General features: G+C 35.9%; 1 long non-coding RNA gene across 1 annotated transcript in view; it reads right to left on the bottom strand.

Annotated features, from left to right (window-relative positions):
* LOC307187540 overlaps positions 1-18,631 on the bottom strand; it is a 172,696-nt gene that overhangs the window by 134,849 nt on the left and 19,216 nt on the right. Inside the window, exon 3 of the long non-coding RNA XR_013828640.1 lies at positions 16,882-16,982. This is a non-coding gene — a long non-coding RNA (uncharacterized lncRNA). The remainder of the gene's footprint in view (positions 1-16,881; positions 16,983-18,631) is intronic.

Here is an 18,631-nt window from a genome sequence, read left to right as displayed (position 1 = left end):
ATATTTAAGATAAGGCTAAACAAGAAAATATTAAGAGTGTTTTTCTCTAGATATTAAAGTTTTAGATTTTAATATTTTTAGTTTTTTTCTTTGTGACTTTCCCTATTTTCATTGTTAGGTTATACAATGAGTGTTAATTGTTTTTGTAATCACATCAAAACCAGTAGACTTTGTTTTCAAAACCATCTTAATAATAGAGCAAAAAGAATATAGAACAATTAGATTACCCCCAATCAAGTGTTAAATTTTTTAAACTAATTTTTCTGGCTTTTTCCCCTCTATCTGAAGTGATTCTACCTTAATGTTTAAATTGTTTAGATGCCTCTGGACCCATAATATCTTGAGAGGATCCACCTGGTGTAACCAACACAGATGCAATTTCATGCTTCCTATCAATGAAATTATTTTTTTATATATCTTAGGCAGGATTTGAGGTAAATGTCCCCAGCAAGAATGATAGCTTCAAGAATTTGAGACATTTTCCTATTTCATAAACCTTAGATATTATCACTGGACCCTGGAACAGTGCCATAACCATAATTGTTCTGGATGATAATATAGGCTCAGCTCAGCTCCAAGAAGAAATTCTTTAAAATAGACAATAAATGAGAAGGAAAAGTCAGAAAGAGGATAGGGTCCCAGTTGAGTTAATAGTGTCTAAACTTGTACTTAAGCCTTAGTCTGGCTTCTGATACTATATCAGACATAATTCCTCCTTGTGTTGTGCCTACATGGCTTCCCATGATTGCCCTGATTTTCCATAATAATTTCTTCCCCTATGTTTGCAATTTCACATTGATTTACTTTTCAACTATTTTCCCTTTTGAAATCTTTTCTATGCCCACTTACACAGTTATCTAAAGATGACTGGCCTAGTGTATTTAAGTTTTAAAGTTAAAGTTAAAAATCCACTTTGTTTGCTTTTTCTTTATATTGCTCAGCCTACAAACACCTAATATTGAAGATTTTAAGATGCCTTCCAGTCAGTGTATATAGCTCATCTGCATTAAGCAAGGGATCAACAACCTCGATGTGGCTTCCGTAAGAATGACATTCTCACAATTATGACAGGCAGTCAGAAAGTACTGTAGCACACCCAACAATAGATGCCATAAACATGTGATATATAAGGGCAGGAATAAAACATGGATATATAAACAAGACTCTTACTTTGGATTATGAAATGAGAGTTTTCTAAGGAACAAATGTGGTTATCCTAGGAAAATAAATATTCTATCATGTGGTACTTAGTTGAAGTCATAATTCTCAGTCTTAATATCAGTTCCCATATTTTTCTCGTATCATCTTCTGAAATATCACCAGAAAACATTTTTACTTCATTGTCCTCCCAATTCCAGAGCTAAACTCTCAAACCTTTAGTAAAAGAGGCCTTTAAGAAACTTGACTTGGAGAACAGTCTCAGCCATTGGTGGCATTTACTGCAATATGAGATATTAAACTATTTAATAGGTCAGAAATATTTTTAAACTAAAAATATTCCTTTCTACCTTTCCTTTCTTTATCATTACCTCATCTGTTTCTAAATAGAATTTTAGGCTGGGTCCTGTAACCTTAGAGCCTTATACAAAAAGCTATAATTTGTATATGTAACAAAGAACTTTGAGGTTATTGATAAATTGGAACATGATCTAGTTATTTAGAAAGTTTTCCTAATATGCTTGTATGTTTGTTCTTTAAATTCTCCTAATATGTATCTCAATGGCCTGGTCAGTTCAGTCAGTTCTATTGACCAATTTAGTCATTGCCAGTCAATTTAATCTGAATAGTGCGTTTGTGTGAATAGACAGGACATAGTCAAATGTAAATTTGGATGTCATCCAGCTAATCTGATCTGGGAACAGAGTAAACAATTACCATTAGTGTGAAGTTTGGGATCTGATTTCCGTAGCCAGACTTTCTATACTGGTCAGGGTAAAATAATTGCCAAGTCCTGTGTTTTTTGCTGTGTTGATCTGTTGTAGAGACAAAAGGGATTTCACTTAGCTTATTCATTCTTCCTCTCTTCACTTCTAGAACATTACGGTTTAAATTGCATCCAACCTTTTGCACATTTGTTCTGACTTCTTAACGTTGTAACTACAATATAGCACATTTGAGGTCAAATCTGTACATTCTAATTACACAGAACCAAAAGCAGACAGGCCCCTGTGCACTTGTGAACCAAATACAGCCAAATGTTTCCATTTGTGAGCCCAAGATTACTGGGGAATTTCAAATATTTCTGTATTTCTCAATGACAAAAAGGGCATGCTTTCAGCATTAAGGCAAAAGCAGTCTTTTTTCAATTTATAAAGCATGTAATAAAAAAAGTTTCTTTGTATGTGCTTGCTCAGAGTCTGGTTTTAAGAATTTCTTACAATGTTTTCTGTAGAAATGTTGTAGCTTAGTTTTGTTCCCTGAAATCTAAGAGATGAAACTGACTAGCAATAAAAATTAAACTGACCATTCCAATTCCACTGACCAAACTAAAAGAAATTTGAAGATGTACAGAAAATAAGAAAAGAGTGTTAAAAAAATACATTTGCATTTTAAAAGTACATTTTCATCTTCTAAATCTTATTGAAAACAAGGCAATAAGATTTACATGACATAAACATATATGTGGTCAGGTATTTAGGAATAAAAACAAGCCTGGCACTGATTTATGGAATTCTTTGTGCTCTGACGTGACTAAGGGTGAAAGGTTTCTTTTGCTAAAAATAATGACACCCATACCTAAGAAAGCATCTGGATGCCATTCTTGGAACTATAAGACTTTGTTAAAAATCAGGCCTGTGACCCTAGTAACCAATCAGTCAGTCCATAATAAGTTTCTCTTTTTCTTCACATTTTATGACTTTTCTTAGTCATAGTCTTCTTTTTGAACACTGAGTGTTGGTATATGAAGAAGCTCTTTCATATGTGATGTTCTACATTATAGAACTGGATAGACATTTATGACATAATCTTACTTCTATATAAAGATGCATTTTTTTCCTGCTGTTAAATGAGTAACTTGAGGTGTATGTGTCAGAGTGTGTGTGTGAATATGTGTTGTCATTGGCAAAAGAGTTAACTTTTCTGGACCTAAGTTTCTCATCTAAAAATATTCTGTATGATTTCAAGGTTCTCCTCTTCTAGTGTGAGTATGTGAGTGGGAGTGGTTGCCGGTGGTGTAGGGAAAAGGAATATAAGGTGTGTATTTTTCACACGTCAATTTTATAGTACTTATAATGTATACAGGTTAAGTAAAGTAGTATTTAATTGCATATTTAAGGCACAAAATAAATTAAAAAGTAGATAAAGAACATCAGGCAGCAGGCTTCAAGTGCTAAGTATTTCCTACCTCTTTGTTTTCTAGTGAAATTTTGTTCTGAAACTTCATTAGTGAATTTTTGTCCTAGCCATATATTCAGACTCTAAATTTGTTGTCCAATTAAATAAATAAATGGTAAATGAATACAACATAAGAAAAAAGAAGTTGTGGAAGGCCGGGATAGTTTTCCTGATTTTAGAGATTACAGAGGAAATAAGCAATTTGGGGACTGGCTTTTTTCATGTGAACTTAAAATAGACAAACTAGGATCTCTGGCATTGTTATCCAACATGGAAAAAGGATAAGTTATTGGTAATAAGCTTTTTTGGGCTATGCTGTGTGGCTTGCGGGATCTTAGTTCCCCAACCAGAGATTGAACCTGAGCCCTGGCCATGAAAGCATGGAGTCCTAACCACTGGACCACCAGGGAATTCCTGGTAATGAGCTTTAAATGCTCTTTTTTCTTATTTTTTATTTTCTAAATTCAAATCTTTATGTTTTAGCATATATAGTAAGAAACATAAATATAATATGCTGTTTGAGTAAGTATAATACCTTATGGTTATCTTAATGACAAATTTTGTCACTAAACCTTGATATCAGAGTTTACATATAGAATTTTATTTACATATTTCTCTCATACATTCATATACTCTTGAGCAAAGAATAGCTGTCTTGGGCATAAAGAGGCCATCTTTTTTTTTTTTTTTTTTTGGCAACAATGCTCCTTCTAAAAGGATATATTACCAAGCAGGGAAGGAGACACAGGATACTTATGTGGCAAGATAAAACAAATGAACAGTGATCCCAGGTGACTCTCTTACCCATTCATGTATCTATTAGTTGTGCATCACCAGCTACATACACAGCATTTTCTTTACAATCCAGTGTCTGGCATGTTGTAGGTCCTCAATGCATTCATTTAACAACATGAATTTTACTGAGCACTTATTATACTCTAGGCTCTGGTTCAAGTGCTGGGAATACAGCAGTGAACACAACAGGAAAATTATACCTGCTATAGTGAGTTTAACTGTAGCCTCCAAAAGATAAGTTCATTCTGAACCTCAGAACGTAAACTTATTTGGCATAAGGGTCTTTGAAGACGTAATTAAGGTAAGGATCTCAAGGTGAGATGAGGATGAGTTCTAAATCCAATAATTTTATAAGACAGAAAAGGAGAAGATACAGATAGAAGAAGGCCATGTGAAGACAAAGGCAAAGACTAGAGTCATGATGCCCCAAACCAAGGAATGCCTTAATAAAACAGAGCAGGAAAATCATCTCGGGCACTCTTAGAGACTGCACATTGTTAGTGCAATAAATCTATCAAAGCAGACTATGAATACAGTGGGGGTTTTTTTGGACCCTCAATATACTATTGTCTAATCTTGAACTAAGAGTCACCTAAAACCCCAAAGTCAAAAGATTTTTGACTAGATACGTTGTTATGTGGCCATATCTTCCACTTCCAGTGCTAAGTGTTATATTTTGCAGTCAGTTGTTCTAGCTTTCCAAGATCTTCACAGACCATAATTTTGATATGAAAAAATACTTACCGTCACCTTCAAATTTTTTGCCTAGAAATTTAGCAAGTATGCAAATTATGTTCATATCTCATTCACTGGTAAATCAAAGCCCAGTACAGAAAGTTATAGAATACCATTTTCAACCTTACTCTATGTTGACAGTCCCTCATTAATCATTAAATTTTGAGTGCAGCCACTTAAACCATTGTAAGTCTTCATATGTTATTTTAAAATCCTATTTTCCACAGGAATATCATAGGACTTTGTCACCTGCTAATTTAAATCTAGGTATATGACATTTATAATACTTCTTTGACTTACAGGTTTAATAAACTTTTTGAAAGAAAACTGATTTGACGTAGCTTGAATTTCATTCTTAAAACCACTCTGTCTCTCTTCTAATGATTACTACTTCTTACAGATAAGTACTTCTGTCTAAAAATTTACAAAACATATATTTGATTAACTGAAGTAGTTTTCTCAGGAATGTCAGTGTGCTTTTTTTCTTTACCTAACATTTTGTCAAGATTTTTCTAAATAGTATTTTCTCTTATGTAGTTTTCTGGCATGTTTTAATTTGCACCAACATTAAGCAGTAGGTATTTAACACGCTTATCTGCAAGTCATTTCAATATCTTGGAATATAACTCTATACCATTTATTCTAGAAAGTGAAAAAGTTTGTTATCTATAAAAACAAAAAATTTAATTAATTTTTACCCAGAAATAAGTAAAGAGGGGCAACTCATCTGAAAGAATACATAAAATTTTGGCAGAAAAAATACTGCTGTACCAAACTGCAGGGATATACTACAAGAAGAAACAAAGTCAGTTCCACAAGAGAATTATGCACTTTAACTGCAAGTTACAGGACTTCTCTGGTGGCGCAGTGGTTAAAAATCTGCCTGCCAATGCAAGGGACACAGGTTTTAGCCCTGATCCGGGAAGATCCCGCGTGCTGCAGAGCAACTAAGCCCGTGTGCCACAACTACTGAGCCTGCATACCACAACTACTGAAGCCCACGTGCCACAACTACTGAAGCCCGTGCACCTAGAGCCTGTGCTCCGCAACAAGAGAAGCCGCTGCAATGAAAAGCCTGCGCACCACAACGAACCACAGGCCCCGCTCGCCTCAACTAGAGAAAGCCCATGTGCAGCTACAAAGACCCGATGCAGCCATAAATAAATAAATAAATAAATAAATAAATATTTTAAAATGCAAGTTACTAAAGGAGATTCCGGCAAATTCTGCATGTTACTTCAAATGTGCTTTCCTGTCAGGAGTAAGGGTAGAGGTTCAGGCTACTGCTGGGAGAAACAAGGACTGTGATACTTGTAAAGATATAACATTTTAAAGGTTTTATACTAGGCTGAAAGAGATCTTTTCCTCTGACCAGATGAGAGTTCAAGGGGATAAATTTTAGAGGAAAGGGCCCATGTGGGAAAGAAGGAGACAAATTTTCTGGAAGCTGCATTTGCAGCTGTGGACCTACAGCTATGTGGCACGTGTATGTACAAGTGTGTGTGTGTGAGCAGACTGTGTATATGTCTTGCAGGAAGTAGGGTGGGACAATATACATATGTCTCATCATCATGTCTCATTGAACAGAAGTCCATGGACTTCAATTTTGTTTGTTTTCCACTCTAATGGCACCTCTTACCAGTTTGCTCCAAAGTAAAGATGCCATCTTGGAATGAAGGGAATTACTTGTAGTGGTCAGAGCATGCCATGAAAAAACAAAGGGTAAACATTTTATGAAAGAGATTGGGTAGGGAATTCCCTGGCAGTCCAGTGGTTAGGATTCCATGCTTCCACTGCAGGGGGCGTGGGTTTGACCCCTGGTTGGGGAACTAAGAAAAAATAAATAAACAAAGAGACTTGGTAGAACCACATAACACATCAGGAATATGATTAGAACACACAGCAAAAGTGTCACAAGTAGCTGGCTACTACAACAGAAGTTGTAATAAACACAGATAATAGGCATACATTTCCACTTTCTCCATCCCATTATAAATGACTAGAAAGCCATATATATATGGTTTTATAAAATTTTATAGTTCATAAAATATGACAAGGAGAAAAAATCAATAAACAGACCCCAAATAACCAAAATGATAGAATTACTAGACCACATCCTACAAAAAGCTCCTATAAGCCTTGTAAATATTTTCAAGGATGTGAAGAACAACATAAAAAAACACCGAGAAGAGGAATGAAAGATATATGAAACCTCTAAATGTAAAAACTCAATATCTGAATCAAAAAATACAATGGATGGGATTAAGAGCACATTTCACACTGCAGAAGAAGAGGTCAGTGAACTTGAAGACACAGAAACAGAACTATCCAAAGAGAAGGACAAAGAGGAAGCATTATAAAAAACTAAATAGAGCATAAGTAAGCTGTGTGATATGTGTAACTGGAGTACAAAAAAAAGTGGGGGGACAGGGATGGAGCTCAAAAACAACTGAAGATATAACAGGTAAAAGTTTTTTCAAATATGTTGACTACTAAAAGCTTACAGATCTAATTTTCTCAATCAACCCCAAGCAAAATAAGTAAGCAGATTACAGATGATAGATTAGATAGATAGACAGATAATAGGTAGATAGATATATAGACACATACACACACACACACACACACCAATGCACATTAGAATGAAATTTATGAAAACTGGTCATAAAGAGAAAATCTTAAAAGCAGCCAGAGGAAAATGCATGTTACATAAAAAAATAAAAATAAGAATGACAGCATACTTCTTAATGGGAAATATACAGGCAAGAAGATAACAGAATGATATAAAATTCTAGATACACTAGAATGATAGAATGATATTAAAGTTTTGGAAGGAGAAAAAACTGCCAACTTAGAATTCTATGCCCAATGAAAACAACTCTCAAAAATGAAGGAAAAATTATGATTTTTTTCTAGGCAAACAGAAGCTGAGAGATTCACTGCCAGCAGAACCGCCTTACCAGAAATGATAAAAAAAAAAAAAAAAGAATGCTTCAGGCAGAAATATAATGAATGATACTAGGCAAAAATTTGGAAGTGACAAATATATGGGTACATATAGAAAAATTTTTCTCAGGTTTTAATTTCTTCAAAAGATATCTGATGCCTAAAGCAATGATAATAACAATGTATCTTGGAGTTTATAATGTTTGAAGAAATAAAATGAAGGACAATAGCACAAAAGATGGGATGCAGAAACTGAACAATAGTATTATGAGCTTCATCCACTATATGTGAAGTAGTATAATATTATTTGAATGTAGATTGTGATAAGTTAAACTCCAGAGAAACTAAAAAATCCAAGTAGAATAACTAACAAGCCAATACTAGAGATAAAAAAAGGAATAATTTTAAAAAGTACTCAGATTCAATGCAATCCCTATCAAATTACCAATGGCATTTTTCACAGAACTAGAACAAGAAATTTTACAATTTGTATGGAAACACAAAATACCTCGAATAGCCAAAGCAATCTTGAGAAAGAAAAACAGAGCTGGAGGTATCAGGCTCCCTGATATCAGACTATACTACAAAGCAGTAATCAAGACAGTATGGTACTGGCACAAAAACAGAAATATAGATCAATATTTCTGCTTCATAGAAAGCCCAGATTTCTGCAGGATAGAAAGCCCAGAGATAAAGCCACGCACATATGGTCACCTTATCTTTGAGAAAGGAGGCAAGAATATACAATGGAGAAAAGAGAGCCTCTTCAATAAGTGGTGCTGGGAAAACTGGACAGCTATATGTAAAACAATGAAATTAGAACACTTCCTAACACCATACACAAAAATAAACTCAAAATGGATTAAACACCTAAATGTAAGGCCAGACACTATAAAACTCTTAGAGGAAAACACAGGCAGAACACTCTATTACATAAATCACAGCAAGATCTTTTTTTTTTGTTAATATCTTTATTGGAGTATAATTGCTTTACAATCGTGTGTTAGTTTCTGCTTTACAACAAAGTGAATCAGCTATACACATACATATATCCCCATATCTCCTACCTCTCGCATCTCCCTCACACCCTCCCTATCCCACCCCTCTAGATGGCCACAAAGCACCAAGCTGATCTCTCTGTGCTATGCGGCTGCCTCCCACTAGCTATCGGTTTTACATTTGGTAGTGTATACATGTCAATGTTACTCTCTCACTTCGTCACAGCTTACCCTTCCCCCTCCCCGTGTCCTCAAATCCATTCTCTATGTCTGCATCTTTATTCCTGTCCTGCCCCTAGATTCATTAGAACCTTTTTTTTTTATTTTAGATTCCATATATATGTGTTAGCATAAGGTATTTGTTTTTCTCTCTCTGACTTACTTCACTCTGTATGACAGACTCTAGGTCCATCCACCTCACTACAAATAACTCAATTTTGTTTCTTTTTATGACTGAGTAATATTCCATTGTATATATGTGACACATCTTCTTTATCCATTCATCTGTTGATGGACACTTAGGTTGCTTCCATGTCCTGACTATTGTAAAGAGAGGTGCAATGAACATTGTGGTACATATCTCTTTTTGAATTATGGTTTTCTCAGGGTATATGCCCAGTAGTGGGATTGCTGGTCATATGGTAGTTCTATTTTTAGTTTTTTAAGGAACCTCCATACTGTTCTCCATAGTGGCTGTATCAATTTACATTCCCACCAACAGTGCAGGAGGGCTCCCTTTTCTCCACACCCTCTCCAGCATTTATTGTTTGTAGATTTTTTGATGATGGCCATTCTGACTGGTGTGAGGTAATACCTCATTGTAGTTTTGATTTGCATTTCTCTAATGATTAGTGATGTTGAGAATCCTTTCATGTGTTTGTTGGCAATATGTATATCTTCTTTGGAGAAATGTCTATTTAGGTCTTCTGCCCATTTTTGGATTGGGTTGTTTGGTTTTTTCATATTGAGCTGCATGAGCTGCTTGTATATTTTGGAGATTAATTCTTTGTCAGTTGCTTTGTTTGCAAATATTTTCTCCCATTCTGAGGGTTGTCTTTTCTTCTTGTTTATGGTTTCCTTTGCTGTGCAAAAGCTTTTCAGTTTCATTAGGTCCCATTTGTTTATTTTTGTTTTTATTTCCATTACTCTAGGAGGTGGGTCAAAAAAGATCTTGCTGTAGCAAATGAAGCATTTGGTAATATGCAGATGTAAGGACTTGAGGCATTTGGTAGATGCAGATATAGCGACTTGAGGACACGGGGAGGAGGAAGGGTAAGCTGGGACGAAGTGAGAGAGTAGCACTGACATATATACACTACCAAATGTAAAATAAATAGCTAGTGGGAAGCTGCTGCATAGCAAAGGGAGATCAACTCTATGGTTTGTGACGACCTAGAGGGGTGGGATAGGGAGGGTGGGAGGGCAGCTCAAGAGGGAGGGGATATATGCATACGTATAGCTGATTCACTTTGTTGTACAGCAAAAACTAAAACAACATTGTAAAGCAATTATACTCCAATAAAAATGTGAAAAAAATAAAGTACTAAATCCAAAAGAAGTCAAGATAGGAGGAACAAAGGAATAAAGAACAGATGAGAAAAGTGGAAAACAAATGGTTAGAGGATAAATTTAAACTTAAATCATACCAATAATTATATTAATTGTAAATGGTCTAACCACTAAAATTAAAAGGCAGAAATTGTCAGATTGGGTTTTTTAAAAAATCAAGATCCTACTATGCATTGAATATTACCTAAATGAATAATCAAACTAAACAAAGTTCACAGACTTTGTTCCTCTGGCATTCTTGATATTTCCTCAGGTTACTGTATGAAGAAATAAACCCTCAAGTTAAAATACAAGAATGGAAAAGAAGAAGTAGGTTTAAACTGTTGTTAATTAAAGACAGAGGAGAAAACAATATTTGCTCTCTAATTTGTTTAGTAAATAATTATTCTGCGTGGACATATGTCTATTCAATGAGGGGAATAGAGAAAATTTCAAAAAAGAAAATATAATTTGAGGCTTATAAAAATTTGCAAGTAAACAGAATAATATAATATGCTAAAGACAAGTATAGAGATTTCAAAAAATTTTTTATGGAAACAGTATTCATATAAAGAAGTATACATTTGAGGTAATCTTTAATCATTTATCATGTGAAACTGACAATTTTTATAGGCAGAAACTACTTTCATGCTAAAGAAATTAAATAATATATAAACTCTATGAAATGATAGATTCACTCTGAGCTGATAAAAAAAATATGTTAGAAGGAAAATAAAGTTCAGGAACTAATGTCAAAGTTTAAGAAAACGATTTCTGGTTTCCAGTTCCACATGTTAAGGGGTTTGGAAGCACTCTGCCCTAATAAGTAAAAAGCTCAGCAGACTAAAAACTTAACAACTATTCTTGGATCCAAAAGAAAGGGGAAAGACCCAGGGAAAACTACTTCCTCCAAGACTGGAGAGACAGGCGAATACAGGGAGTCAGGGTTTACCTGAGCAGAGACGCACAGTGGAAACTGCCATGGGAACCAAGGCCTGGATAGGAAAACCTTACCTGGAATTAACAAACTCCTGGAAACTCAGCATGGATAAGCCTGAGAGTGAAAAACTCCAGGGCAACCCAGTCATAGGCGGGTCCCACACTTCTGTGAGTTTTATCTCCACTATCTCAACCAAGTGCTCACAGTACATAGAGGACAAAAAAGTGCCTCATGCTTCAAGCAGGAGACGAAAGGGAATCATTTTGAAATATGACACAGCACTCTCTTCTTAACCAGGCCTACCCTTAGGAGAAACCAGTTAATTAGAGCCTAACCTGCTGGGGGTATTATCAGAGCTAAACTGACCTGACAATGTACACATTTTCTTTTCTTTTCTTTTCTTTTTTTCTTTCCTTTCCTTTTCTTTCTTTCTTCCTTCCTTCCTTCCTTCCTTTCTTTCTTTTTCTTTTTCAAGAATCAGGGACTTCCACATGACATGGTCAGTTTTTCCCTTCAGTTTTCACGAATTTCACTTATCTAATTAATTACTTATTGCTGGTCAAAAGTACTGCTATGGTCTGAATGCTTGTGTCCCCTCAAAATTCACGTGTTGAAATCCTAATGCCTGATGTGATGATGTTAAGAGGTGGGGCCTTTGAGAGGTGATTAGAGCATGACAGTGGAGTGCTCATGAATAGGATTAGTGCGCTTAAAAAAGAGACCCCACAGTGTTCCCTAGCCCCTTCCACCATGTGAGGACACAGCAAGAAATCTATAATCTGGAAGAGGGCCCTTACCCAACCATCTAGCAACCTGATATCAGACTTCCAGCCTCCAAAACTGTAGGAAATAAATTTCTGTTGTTTATAAGACACTCAGCCTAGAGTATTTTGTTACAGTAGCCCAAACAGACTAAGATAAGTACATTCAATAATCACTTCCTATGTTTCCTGACAGATATAACCAATGCTTATAAATAATGAATATCTAAGGCAGATAGACATTCATATAACTGAAAGTAATCTTTACTACTATATTGAAATAGTCATTTAATTTTATGATCTGTACTTCTTAGTCTGAGCAGTCAGAAATCAAGAACTATGGTGAAAAGTTGTGTTGGTACTAAGATGCTACTTTTATTATTTTAGTAATAGTATATTAATCAGGTTACCATATCTAAAACTTCTGAATTTTTTAAACCTTAATAGACTGCTAAAAGTTGAAAGGCATTTTCATTTAAAAATTATAATACACTCTATTTTTCTGAAACAATACTTTTCACAATTGTAATTACATATTATATTTGAATAAGTATTTGTTTAATAATTATCTCTCTCCTAGATAGTAAGATTACAGAAGGGGTGCAGCACATAAATTCAGATGTTTTTTGTTTGTTTTTTACTCCAGTAGTACCTGGACTATACCTGGAACATAGTATAGTATGTGATGAAAATATTTATTCACTGGATTACCAATTAATAATATCTATAGTCACTTTTCTCTGTTCTTATCTCTAAACTAGTTATGGGCAGGGGCTAGGTAGAGAGAGAGGATTGCATGCACTCAGGTTTAGGGATGCATCACATGCTCCATCCTTGGAAGTAATAAGATCAGTCATCTTCAACAAAAGCACATCCACTGGGAGCAGGGAAAAGTTCGTATCCTGTTTGGTTTTCCTCTAGAAGCCAATCTTGAGACAAAGATTCACCTGCAAACAGTTTATCTGGAAGGCAATCTCAAGAAACACTGATGAGGAAGTGATGAAGTTAGACAGGAAGGGAAGGTAGCCAGTAAGTGGTAATTCATTGAGCAAGTTGCCACTATTGGTAGCTGAAGCAGAATCTTACTGGGAAACTGCAATTACCCCCATCTGAAAGAGACGGGAAATTTACACCCCAACTCCCATCAGCCACTGACTGAGACACATTCCTGAAGGAGTTAATTCCCTAGCACCCTGTCCTGACAGTCACAAAGAGAGAAGAAACTCTGGAAACCAGAAGAAGCCCCTCAGGCAGAGATGTATTAACAGATGTTGGCACTTAAAAGTTGGACCATTCTGCACTGGGATGGTAAAATACAATTAGACATGGGCTGGGTACCAATAACCTCTACTACAGGCGACCCACTCAAAACAAAAAAGGAATGTGATTGCCTCAGTAAGGGGGATGGGACCTGGGCAGCAAAACAAGTGAGAAATCACATTGCTTCTCTGTGCTAAACTAAACACCTGAATTTGTTTTAGTATAAAGCAAACACTAATTCCATTGTTCCTTGGGAGAAACTATGACATACCATTGACCTAAATGCAGATGATCTCTGACTAAAGAGTGAAGTGTTCTCTTCAGTAATATAAGTTGTATTTGAGCTGTCTCTGAGAACTACTGCATTTTGTTGGGGGAAGGTGTGATAAAGAGCAAAACTCATATCTTTTCTGTAAAGAATTAGACTTCATTGCATTCTCACTATCAGTCATGGAAGAAGCAAGTCCCCAAAAGAATATGAGGACTTGGAAGTCTGCCTTTAAATTAAGCTAAGGTTCAGAGTCATCTTTTTGAAACTGATGGCAGTAGGCCAGGCACACCAAGGACTGGCATGCCCCAGGGTACTCCTAGCAAAATGGAAAAATCCTCTGTGGGCCAAGGGCTAAACTTAGAATCAGTCACATAATGACAAAAGTAATAGCTAATTGCTTTTAGTGGTTTTTTTTTTTAACACATCAGATACAGTAATGCATTATTATATTTAATACTCTCCATAGCTTTTTAAGGTAAACAATATTTTTATTCCCATTTGTATGTTTTCTGTTACTGCAGTGAAAATTACCACAAATTTAGCTACTTAAAACTTAGAAAGTTCCTCCTCTTACAGTTCTGTAGGTCAGATTGTCTAGGGGAGAATCTGTTTTCTTGCTCATTCATGTTGTTGGCAGAAATCAGTTCCTGTCAGTTACGAGATTGATATCCTGGTTTCCTCAGCTTCAGCTAAGGGCTGTTCCCAGCTTCTAGAGATCACATATTCTATGGCTTGGGGACTTCTTTTTCCATTTGCAAAGCCAGCACTGGGGGTTGAGTTCTGCTCACGCTTTGTATTTCTCCTGCCTCTTCCTCTGCTGCACCTTTATCAATGACTTCTTTCTTCCTCTTTCACTTTTAAGGGCCTATGTTATACACTAGGCCCATCCAGATAATCTAGGATAATTTCCCTGTTTGAAGGTCCATAACCTCAATTCCATCTGCAAAGTTCCATTTGCTATGTAACATAACATAGTAACAGTTTACAGAGATAAGGGCATAGATATCTATGTGGGAAGGGCAGCTTTATTCTGGTGACCACAGTCCACACTCTGGCTCCCAAAGAGTCACGTCTGCCCCACATGCAAAACACCTGTGATGTGGACTGTGTCATAATTATCTTTATATCCCAAGAACTTGGAATAGTCTTGACAATCAAGAAATTAATAAATAAGTGAATGATATTTTTAAATTCTTGCTTTGAGTGTTGCCTTCCTTGAAGCAATTTCCTTTCACCCTCTTAGCAGCGCTAGAAAGATTAACGCACTGAGACTCTGGTATTTATGTGTGAATTAATCAAATTGCTTCTTTTCACATTAGATGCCAAGGTACTGAGGAGAAATAGAAGATCACACAAAAAAGGCACTAAAATGGACGTGAACATGAAGGAAAACTATATCCTGGCTGAATTTTCCTAGGGCCTCCTAGGAAAAAAAAAAAACTGAAGTGTTTTTAAATCAACATAGTTTCAATCTGTGGAAACTATACTGTTTTAGTATAAACCTTACTCCACCTCCAGGGATATAGAAGGCGAACATAAAATTCTTTTCTTCCCTCGTGACTTTTATATTCTCAACTACCCAAGCTGAAACCAAATTCTGTTGATTTTATTGCAAGAAGTCTATTGAACCTATCCTCTGCTTCCATTGTTTTTCTGCTAGTTGAAGTAATCTCACTTGGGTTATTAAAACAACCTTATAATGTGCATGTTTGCCTCAAATCTCCTTGCTTCTAATTTGACCCTCCCAGCTATGACCCAAACTCCTTTTCTAAATTATTGATCTGTAGGGGACAGTAAGTCCCCTACATACGAACCTTCAAGGTGCGAACTTTCAAAGATGAGAACATGCATTTGCATGTCCAATTACGTAAGTTAGTTCCTGTGTCTGGCGTACATCGTCACGTGCGTGCATCCTCTACAAGTGGTTGTGATTTTGCGTACTTTTCTGTACAGTACCGTTGTTGTGCAACACAAGGAGCTTACTAATGAAGACCTGATTGAATTGGAGGCCCATAGAAAGGACGAAGAGAGACAAGAGGAAGAAGAAGTAACTGAAGAACTGAAGAGATTCACAACGCAGGAAATGGCAGTTATTTGATGAGGCACTATTAGTTTCTGAGGCACAGGACCCGAGCGTAGAACGGTACCCGATGGTTGCAGCAGCCGTTCAGAATGCAATCCAGTGCTACTGTGTCATCCATGATGAGAAAAAAGAGCTACTACCCAGACATCACTGGATCGTTTTTTCAAGAGGGTAGATAGAATTAAATCCAGCAAGGAACCAGAACCTGTGCCATCAACGTTCAGGCCTGAGTGAAATTGCAGCTTGCCCTCCGTCTCCTATTGCTGCTGATCCTTCAGCTCTACCATCTCCCACCTCCTCTCCCTCCTCCAGTCAGTAACTCTTCTTGCCTGTTCACTCGATGCCAGCCCCTCTATGCCAGCTGCTGTACTGTACTGTAAGATTTAATAGGTTTTCTTTATTTTTTGTGTTTGTTTGTTTCTATGTATTATTTGTGTGAAAAGTATTATAAACCTATTACAGTACAGTACTACATAGCCGATTGTGTTAGTTGGGTACCTAGGCTAACTTTGTTGGATTTACAAACAGATCGGACTTACGAACACATTCTCAGAAAGGAACTCATTTGTATGTAGGGAACTTACTTGTACATCATCCCCTCTGAAAATCCTTCAATACTTCTCCAATTCCCTTATCATGCAATTCAAGGCCCTTCCAACCTCATTTCAACCCTACTTGGAGTTCAGTCTTTAGACACCAATAGACCTGGTCCAAAATTCCAGCCTCACTACTTATCTGTTAGGTGATATGGGGCAAGTCACTTAACAGCTCTAAATGTAACTTCCTTATTTATAGAAATGGTATAGTACAGGGTTTTACCAAGAATTTGAGATGTATGTCAAGCTCCTGGAACCTAGAAAATGCCTAATAAGTTGTAGTTATCATAGTAACCTTTATAGTCTCACTCCCTACACCACTCACTATGCACCTCAAACCCTAGCTGAACTGGTCTGACGCTTGTGGTACTCATGAAAATCCACATACTCCTATGGCTCCAAGCTTTTGTTCATGCAACTTCTTTTATTCTAAAATCTTTCTACTGATATTTTAAACCTGGCAGAAGTTTGCCATCTCTCTGGAGATATCCTGCTCTTTCTTGGTCCACGGGACCAATCACTTCCACCTCCATGCTCCTACTGCACTTCTTTCAAACCACTGGCATTTGTCACCTGTGTCAAAACTTATTGTATGAGTAAATTTCTTCTCACCAGATGATGAGGTTCCGGCAGCCAGGCCTGGGATCTTACTCATTACGGCTTCATCACTCTCAGGTGCAATGCTGGACTCGTGGTTGGTGCTCAGCAAACATCTGTGGAATTAATTGATACTACATTACCTAAAGATAGTGTGTTGATGCTGGTCTGCAACACTTCACCCATGGCCAAAAAATTAATCTAGTCATTATTCATAGCGTTTATGATTACTATTATTACAAATATTATTTTGGATTCTCTTTCTTAAAGTATCAATACAATAGGCTAAATATTCACCAATTATGACTTTCCTAGAGCTTTCTGCACAAGTGAATTCAATATTTTATTCATATTTTCTTCCCCAAACCAAATGCCCACATTAAAAATGTATGTATGTAAGTAAATATGAATAGTGGCATTCTTATGAACAATTCTATGATAAAAGGAAGTTAGATGGCAGAAGGAGTTTGGTCAGAAAACACATTTTACAAGTAAGCTTCTAAGAGGCTATTTTAAACAACACTGAGGGGAAAAAAATAATTTCAAACAGATGAAAAATACCTCTTCACTGTCCCTCTAATGGATGTACTTCAAAGAAAGCCAAAGGGAATTTTAAACTCCACATACATTTTATGAACATTCAAATGAATATCTGTGACTAATCTCAAGTGCATTTGAATAGAAAATAGAACAATTTTGATGTTCCAAGTTGAATTATTAAGTAAAAATATTCAGTTATCAGATAGCTAATTAAGTGGAACTGACTGTATTCATTAAAATATTTGTTCCAAACAAATGTATTTAACATTCAGATATTATGCAGAATAGGTGACAATTGCATATCTCCATGGAGATCAATAATGGGATTCAGATCATTGTGTAAAGAGTCTGCAAGTTTAATGCAGAGAGAATGTCATTATTATTTCTCTCTTAATGATGGTCATTATGCGCAAACACTGATTGAATTCCATTTGTTACCTGCATTTGAGCTGAGAGGAATAATTACAATTTAAGTGTCTCCATTAAAATTCATAAAAGAATATGAATGCAAAAATTATACTTGAAACTGACAAAATATACTTTAAGGATATAAATTGTGTTTTCTGATAGGCCTCTTAAAGTATTAAAAATAGCTTCATTTTAATAAGATGACATATAAAGTTCATGTGTTATCCTCACCTTTATGTTAATTTTAATGCTGCAATACATGACTAATAATAAAAAGTAAAGAAATTAACTTTTAAAAAGTAAAATCAATTAAACAATGTGCCAGTTATCACTCATACTTTTGACAGTTGGGTCACAGTTATCCTTTTTTTAAAAGTGTTTTTAATTGCTGTATGATATTAAAAACATGTTCTGTCATTACATATATTGGTGATATCTTTTTACCACTGTTGATAGACAATAGATCCAAGGAGTGGACTGATGTAAATTAAATGTGCTATGTTCTCTTTCATTTATTGGGCATATATTTTTTTGTCCTGTTTTGCACTAGTCCACATCTATAACTTCAGGTGCTAATAGGTAGCAATTTATGAGCTACACCAACCCAGAGTTTTCAGTTAACTAACCAGCATTTTTCCCAGAGTGAAGTGAAACATACTAAGATGTCATATGGGGTGCCATTGAGCCTTAAAAGTCTTGCATTTTAGTGGCCTAAGTGAGTTTGCTAAGTCTGATGACAGGAGGCTGAGTATTTGATGCCACAGAAGCCACAAGCAAAATGACAACAGTGGAGTTGTAAGGCATTTATACTGCTCAT

This window comes from Stenella coeruleoalba, assembly GCF_951394435.1.
Source record: "Stenella coeruleoalba genome assembly, chromosome: 6".
Classification (NCBI taxonomy): domain Eukaryota; kingdom Metazoa; phylum Chordata; class Mammalia; order Artiodactyla; family Delphinidae; genus Stenella; species Stenella coeruleoalba.
Note: the sequence above shows the minus strand (reverse complement) of the source record. Positions and strands in the feature narration are given on the sequence as shown.